This window comes from Gekko japonicus, unplaced genomic scaffold (genome assembly GCF_001447785.1).
Source record: "Gekko japonicus isolate JY-2015 unplaced genomic scaffold, Gekko_japonicus_V1.1 scaffold350, whole genome shotgun sequence".
In the NCBI taxonomy this organism is placed as follows: Eukaryota; Metazoa; Chordata; class Lepidosauria; order Squamata; family Gekkonidae; genus Gekko; species Gekko japonicus.
Window position 1 is genome coordinate 571558 of NW_015160845.1, and position 6000 is coordinate 577557.

The 6000-nt window shown below is 47.4% G+C and overlaps 1 protein-coding gene across 1 annotated transcript in view; it reads right to left on the reverse strand.

Annotated features, from left to right (window-relative positions):
• Positions 1–6000, reverse strand: part of GC (group-specific component (vitamin D binding protein)) — a 173726-nt gene that overhangs the window by 31681 nt on the left and 136045 nt on the right. The window lies entirely within an intron of this gene.

The following is a 6000-nucleotide window of genomic DNA, read 5'->3' on the forward strand; positions in this document are numbered from 1 at the left end:
GTGGTCAGTTTTTTTAAAAAATCACCGATTGCATTTCCTGCATCCAGATGTCGAGTCCTCTTTGATACGAAAAGAGGCGCAGAGTTTGACTGAAACGTGGCTGCTTTTGAAGGCAAAGACTTATCGCTTGGTTCCTTTCAGCAGCTAATTTTGTTCCGTAGTTCGCCCTTTTTCCTGAAGTATGGGGGGGGTAGTCATCACTGGAAACAGGGGAGGGTTGCCAACATCCAGGTGGGGCCTGGTGACCTCCGGGAATTACAGGACTCCAGACTGGTTTCCCTGGAGAAAGTGGCGGCTTTGGAGGGGGGACTCTATGGCATCACACCCTTCCTCAACCCTGCCCCCCCAGGTTCCACTCCCCAAATCTCCAGGAATTTCCCCGCCTAAAGTTGGCAACCCTTAAACAAGGCTTTTTTTTTTTTTGCAGTTGCTCCTCAATTCCAGAACTTGCTCCCTACAGCTATTTGCCAGGCGCTAGGGTTGCCAGGCTAGACCTGGTAAACAGTAGGAGGTTTGGGCGTGCGGACTGGGGGAAGGGTGTCGCATTGTGTGCACCTCTATGTCACTGCCAGGAGAAACCTAGCGTGTCTGGCGATTCCTAGAGCGACCCTACATCGCTTCCAGGCAGATCCTGAGAGGGAGGGCAGGAAGGGTTGCATCAGTGCTTACTTCTTGTGGTTCTTTCTTACATGCCCAGGGAAATGGTGATCACCATTTTGGGGCCAGGAAGCCATTTTTTGCCAGGTCATTTTGGCTGGAGATCCTGGAGGTTTTTTTGCAATCTTCTGAGCATGGAACAGGGATGTGTGTGTGTGGGAAGTATTTGCGAATTTCCTGCATTGTGCAGGGGGTTGGACAAGATGACCCTGGAGATCCCTTCCAACTCTATGATTCTGTGATTCTATTCCTGAACCCCAATCCCAATGGTTTTAACATTATTTCCCCACCACCCTCCTTCCCCTCCTTCAAGACGCTGAACTGCAGGCTGTGGAAGGTCAGTAGTTCAGCAGTTCGAGACCCGGGTGCCGCATGATGGAGTGAGCTCCCATCTCTAGTTCCAGCTCCTGCCAACCTAGCAGTTCAAAAGCAAGAAATTGCAAGTAGATAAATAGGTACCGCTTTGGTGGGAAGGTAACAGCGTTCTGTGCGCCTTGGTGTTTAGTCATGCCGGCCACATGACCACGGAAACGTCTTTGGACAGCGCTGGCTCTTCGGCTTTGAAACGGAGATGAGCACCACAACCCTAGAGTCGGATTCGACTGGCTTTCGAGCAAGGGAACCTTTACCTTTACCTTTAAATGCAGAGGTCAGCAGCCAGAACAGTGCTTTCCAGCATATTCTGAAACACATATCCAAAGGACTGGAGAACAGTCAAATGTCCACCACTGTAACTGAGGTGAGGTTTTCTACCTCCACGTGGCACCTGGAGATTTACTGCAATTACAGTTGGTCTCCAGCAACGTTCCCTCTAAGCCGAGTTAGTGTGAGCTAGCTCACAGTTTTTTAGCCCCCGGCTCACACATTTTTGTCTTTGCCCAGGAAGGGATGGCTGCGGAGCAAACTAATTTATGCAGCAGCCCAATCGCTCCCTCACAGCTTTAATGCCGGTAGCTCACCAAGTAGAATGTTTGCTCACAGGACTCCACAGCTTAAAGGGAGCATTGGTCTCCAGATGACAGAGATCAGTTCCCCTGGAGAAAATGGCTGCTTTGGAGGGAGGATACTATGACATTATACCCCGGTGAGGTCCTTCTCCCCCCCCAAACCCCGCCCTCCCCTGGATCCACGCCACAAACATCCAGGTATTTCCCAACCCTAGACTGAGGTGGAACTGAATACAAAGCCCAATCCACATCATACCTTTTATTAAGGCCAGATAAAAGGATGCGGGCCCTGACCCGGCTAGCCCACGCGACCCCAATCTCGGAAGCTAAGCAGAGTCGCTACTGGCTAGTATTTGGATGGGGAACCTCTAAGGCAGTGATGGCGAACCTTTTAGAGATGGAGTGCCCAAACTGCGACCCAAAACCCACTTATTTATTGCAAAGTGCCAACACGGCCATTTAACCTGAATACTGAGGTTTTACTTTAGAAAAAACAACTCATACATTAACTTAAGACGACCCAAACAAAGTAAGGAAAGCAATCCCAAATGCTTTCATTTACTTAAAATTATTTGGCAGAGAATTCGACACTTTAATGATGGTCTGGGCGGAGCCGGCGTTTCCCCTTTAAGAGCAGTTGCGTTTCCCTTTTAAATGCACAAAGCTGGCATTTCCCTGCGAGCCTGATCTCAAGCGGAGATCGGGCTTGGGAGGAAACACGGGTTGCACACACTTAAAGGGAGAGAGAGGGGTGGCTGTGGGCGTTGGGGGTGGGGCTTCCCCCACTGGCCATCTGGCCGGTGGCGGGTAGAACCCCCCCAAAACGGGGGACCCCTGGCAAACCGGGGGGTTTGGCAACCCTAGTTCGCCACCACTGCTCTAAGGAATACCATGGTCGTGACACGGAGGCAGGCCATGGCGAACCACCTCTGCACGCCTCTTGCCTTGAAAACCCCACCAGGGGGTGCCCTAAGTCAGCTGTGGCTTGACGGCACTTTCCGCCAAGGAAATGAATTTCTGAGTTTACTGGAACTTTTCATCAGGCAGAATGTAAAAAAAAAAAAGAGTTGGGGACGGGGGAGAGAAAAGGATCGCAGGCCATGATTTGAAGGCTTTAGAAGGGGGATGGAACCGCCCTTCCATACAGTCTCCTTCGAAAGCGTCCATGTATGGTGCCTCTCTCTCAAATCCGCCAAACCACCGGGCTGATAGAGACAGAGGTGTTTTTTTTTAAAAAAATCCCCTCAGCATCTCGCTCATCTTACAATCCCTTATTCTGATAACATTTCTGCTTCTTTGGAGAGACATAATCCTTGACTTAAAGGCAGCTTAATGCTGAAATGATGGCTTCTGAAAATACACAGCACTTAAAAGGATCTGGAGAAGAACCGAAGGGGGGAAAATGTGTTTTCAAATAATGTGTTTGCCTCTCCCTTAATTTGTTTCCCCAGGACACTCCATCCTTTTAATGTACCAGTAGCCTTTTTAAAATTTATTGCAACCTCTTAGGGATAGGAAATATGGGCCCCTTCGCACACCTGTTGTTTGCCTCTTCCCTTCCTAACTCCACAGCATTTAGAATTCCTCGTTTTGCTTTATTCCGAAAACAAAGCAGACAATTTCAGGTGGAAATGTTAATAAGCGATATGGGAAGAGTGGGGGGAAAAAACACAATTCACACTTTCTGGAATGCGGACTCTCAAAAGGCAAAACTTAAAGCAAAGCCAGTTTGGTGTCATGGTTAAGTGCGCGGACTCTAATCTGGGAGGACCGGGTTTGATTTCCCACTCCTCCACTTGCAGCTGCTGGATGACCTTGGGCAAGCCATAGTTTTGTCAGAGCTGTTCTTGAAAGAGCATTTCTCTCAGAGCTCTCTCAGCCCCACCTACCTCACAGGGTGTCTGTTGTGGGGACACTCTGAGTGAAAGGTGAGGCATAAATCCAATTTCCTCCTCCTCCTCCTCTTCTTTTTCTTCTTCACCTCCTCCTCCTCCTCCATCAGTTCACATTGCTTTTTAGTTAATTAACTTTATTGAATTAAAAATTACTTATATTGTGCTTTTGGGCACTAAGGGATTTCCCTACGGTTGACATTTCCAGGATAGAAAATTCCTGGAGCCTGGGGGAAGAAGAAGAAGAAGAAGAAGAAGAAGAAGAAGAAGAAGAAGAAGAAGAAGAAGAAGAAGAAGAAGAAGAAGAAGAAGAAGAAATTGGATTTATATCCCACCCTTCACTACCTGAAGGAGTCTCAGAGCGGCTTACAATCTTCTTTCCTTTCCCCTCCCCACAACAGACACCCTGTGAAGTAGGTGGGGCTGAGAGCTCTCTCTCTCTCTCTCTCTCTCTCTACTCCTGAGAGAACAGCTCTGAGAGAACTTGTGACTGACCCAAGGTCACACCAGCAGCTGCAAGTGGAGGAGTGGGGGAGTCAAACCCAGTTCTCCCAGATTAGAGTCCACGCTCCTGACCACTATGCCAAACTGGCTCTGTTAATATATTTCCTGGAGTGCCTTTATTCTTTTATATACATACATCACATATAGGCTGCCTTTCTCACTGAGACTCAAGGCGGATCATGCAGCGCAAGACAATTGAATCAACAGGATTGGGACAGCGAATACACACGGCAACAGGGTTTGGATGGCAGAATCTGCTTCTTCCCAAAACCGGGGGCCAGTCATGGCTTTACTTCACTTCAGCAGAATGTGCTTGATCAGCACTGCTTTTAACCTAAGGAACATTTTATTGGGAACATTTGGCTGTACAATCTCAGGATAATATATAGTTGACCAGAGAGAAGTACTACTGGACATGTGATTGCACTGGAGGTTTCATTTGTATTTTTGTATTTCTTTTCTTTGCCCAGTGGTTAAACTTTGGAACAATTGTTTTCTGGTCTTTATTCCATATTTTGTATATGTATGATTGTATATATTTTTACATATCAGCCAACATGTTCTGTTTGTATTAGACCTCTGAGGAAGGCCTGTAAAGGCCAAAACGCGTTAGGTCTATTTCATTAGCCCTTGTATGTTTTTATATTTGTATATGAGGTATGAATGGGCCCTTGTTTGTTATTTCAATTTGTGTTGAATAAATAAATGTATATTTTTGTATGTTTCATAATTAGATTTTTAGAGTTGGCCCTCTTCTATTCTTGACTAACCTTTTTAGGTTCTGAATTCTAGGTTTTAGGTTCAGTTTTTTCCCTTTTCTCTTTTTTGTCCTAGCTGCTTTGGGTCCCCATTGAGGAGAAAGGCAGGGTATAAATGCATGAAATAAAAATAATAATAATCTGTATTTCATTTTATACTACCTATGAACAGATCGCCTGAAACAGAAACAGTGGGATCCATAGAAAATGATGACTGAGTGCTGGCCCGGAAATGGCATGGAACTGAAAAATATCTTCGGCCGCGATCATACGCACAATTAGACCTGCCATAGGTGTGAATGCTGGGTGGATTTAAAGGGCGCAATCAGACAACAACATCCAGGAAGTGCCCCGCAGCCGTCAGCAAACTGTTCGCCACAGAAGCGGAGTTAAGAAGCGAAGAGCCAGTTTGGTGTAGTGGTTAAGTGCGCGGACTCTAATCTGGGAGAACCGGATTTGATTCCCCACTCCTCCACTTGCACCTGGCTGGATGGCCTTGGGCAAGCCGTAGTTCTGATAAGAGCTGTCCTTGAAAAAGAGCAGTTCCTGTCAAGAGCTCTCTCAGCCCCACCGACCTCACAGGGTGTCTGTGGTGGGGAGGGGAAGGGAAAGGAGTTTGTAAGCCGCTCTGAGACTCCTTTAGGTAGTGAAGGGTGGGGTATAAATGCAATCTCTTCTTCTTCTTCTTCTTTTACCTCACAGGGTGTCTGTGGTGGGGAGGGGAAGGGAAAGGAGTTTGTAAGCTGCTCTGAGGCACCTTTGGGTAGTGAAGGGCGGGGTATGAATCCAATCTTTTCTTCTTCTTCTTCTACCTCACAGGGTGTCTGTTGTGGGGAGGGGAAGGGGAAGGAGATTGTAAGCCGCTCTGAGACTCCTTTGGGTAGTGAAGGGTGGGGTATAAATGCAATCTCTTCTTCTTCTTCTTCTACCTCACAGGGTGTCTGTTGTGGGGAGGGGAAGGGGAAGGAGATTGTAAGCCGCTCTGAGACTCCTTTAGGTAGTGAAGGGCGGGGTATAAATGCAATCTCTTCTTCTTCTTCTTCTTCTACCTCACAGGGTGTCTGTTGTGGGGAGGGGAAGGGAAAGGAGTTTGTAAGCCGCTCTGAGACTCCTTTAGGTAGTGAAGGGTGAGGTATAAATCCAATCTCTTCTTCTTCTTCTTCTACCTCACAGGGTGTCTGTGGTGGGGAGGGGAAGGGAAAGGAGTTTGTAAGCTGCTCTGAGGCACCTTTGGGTAGTGAA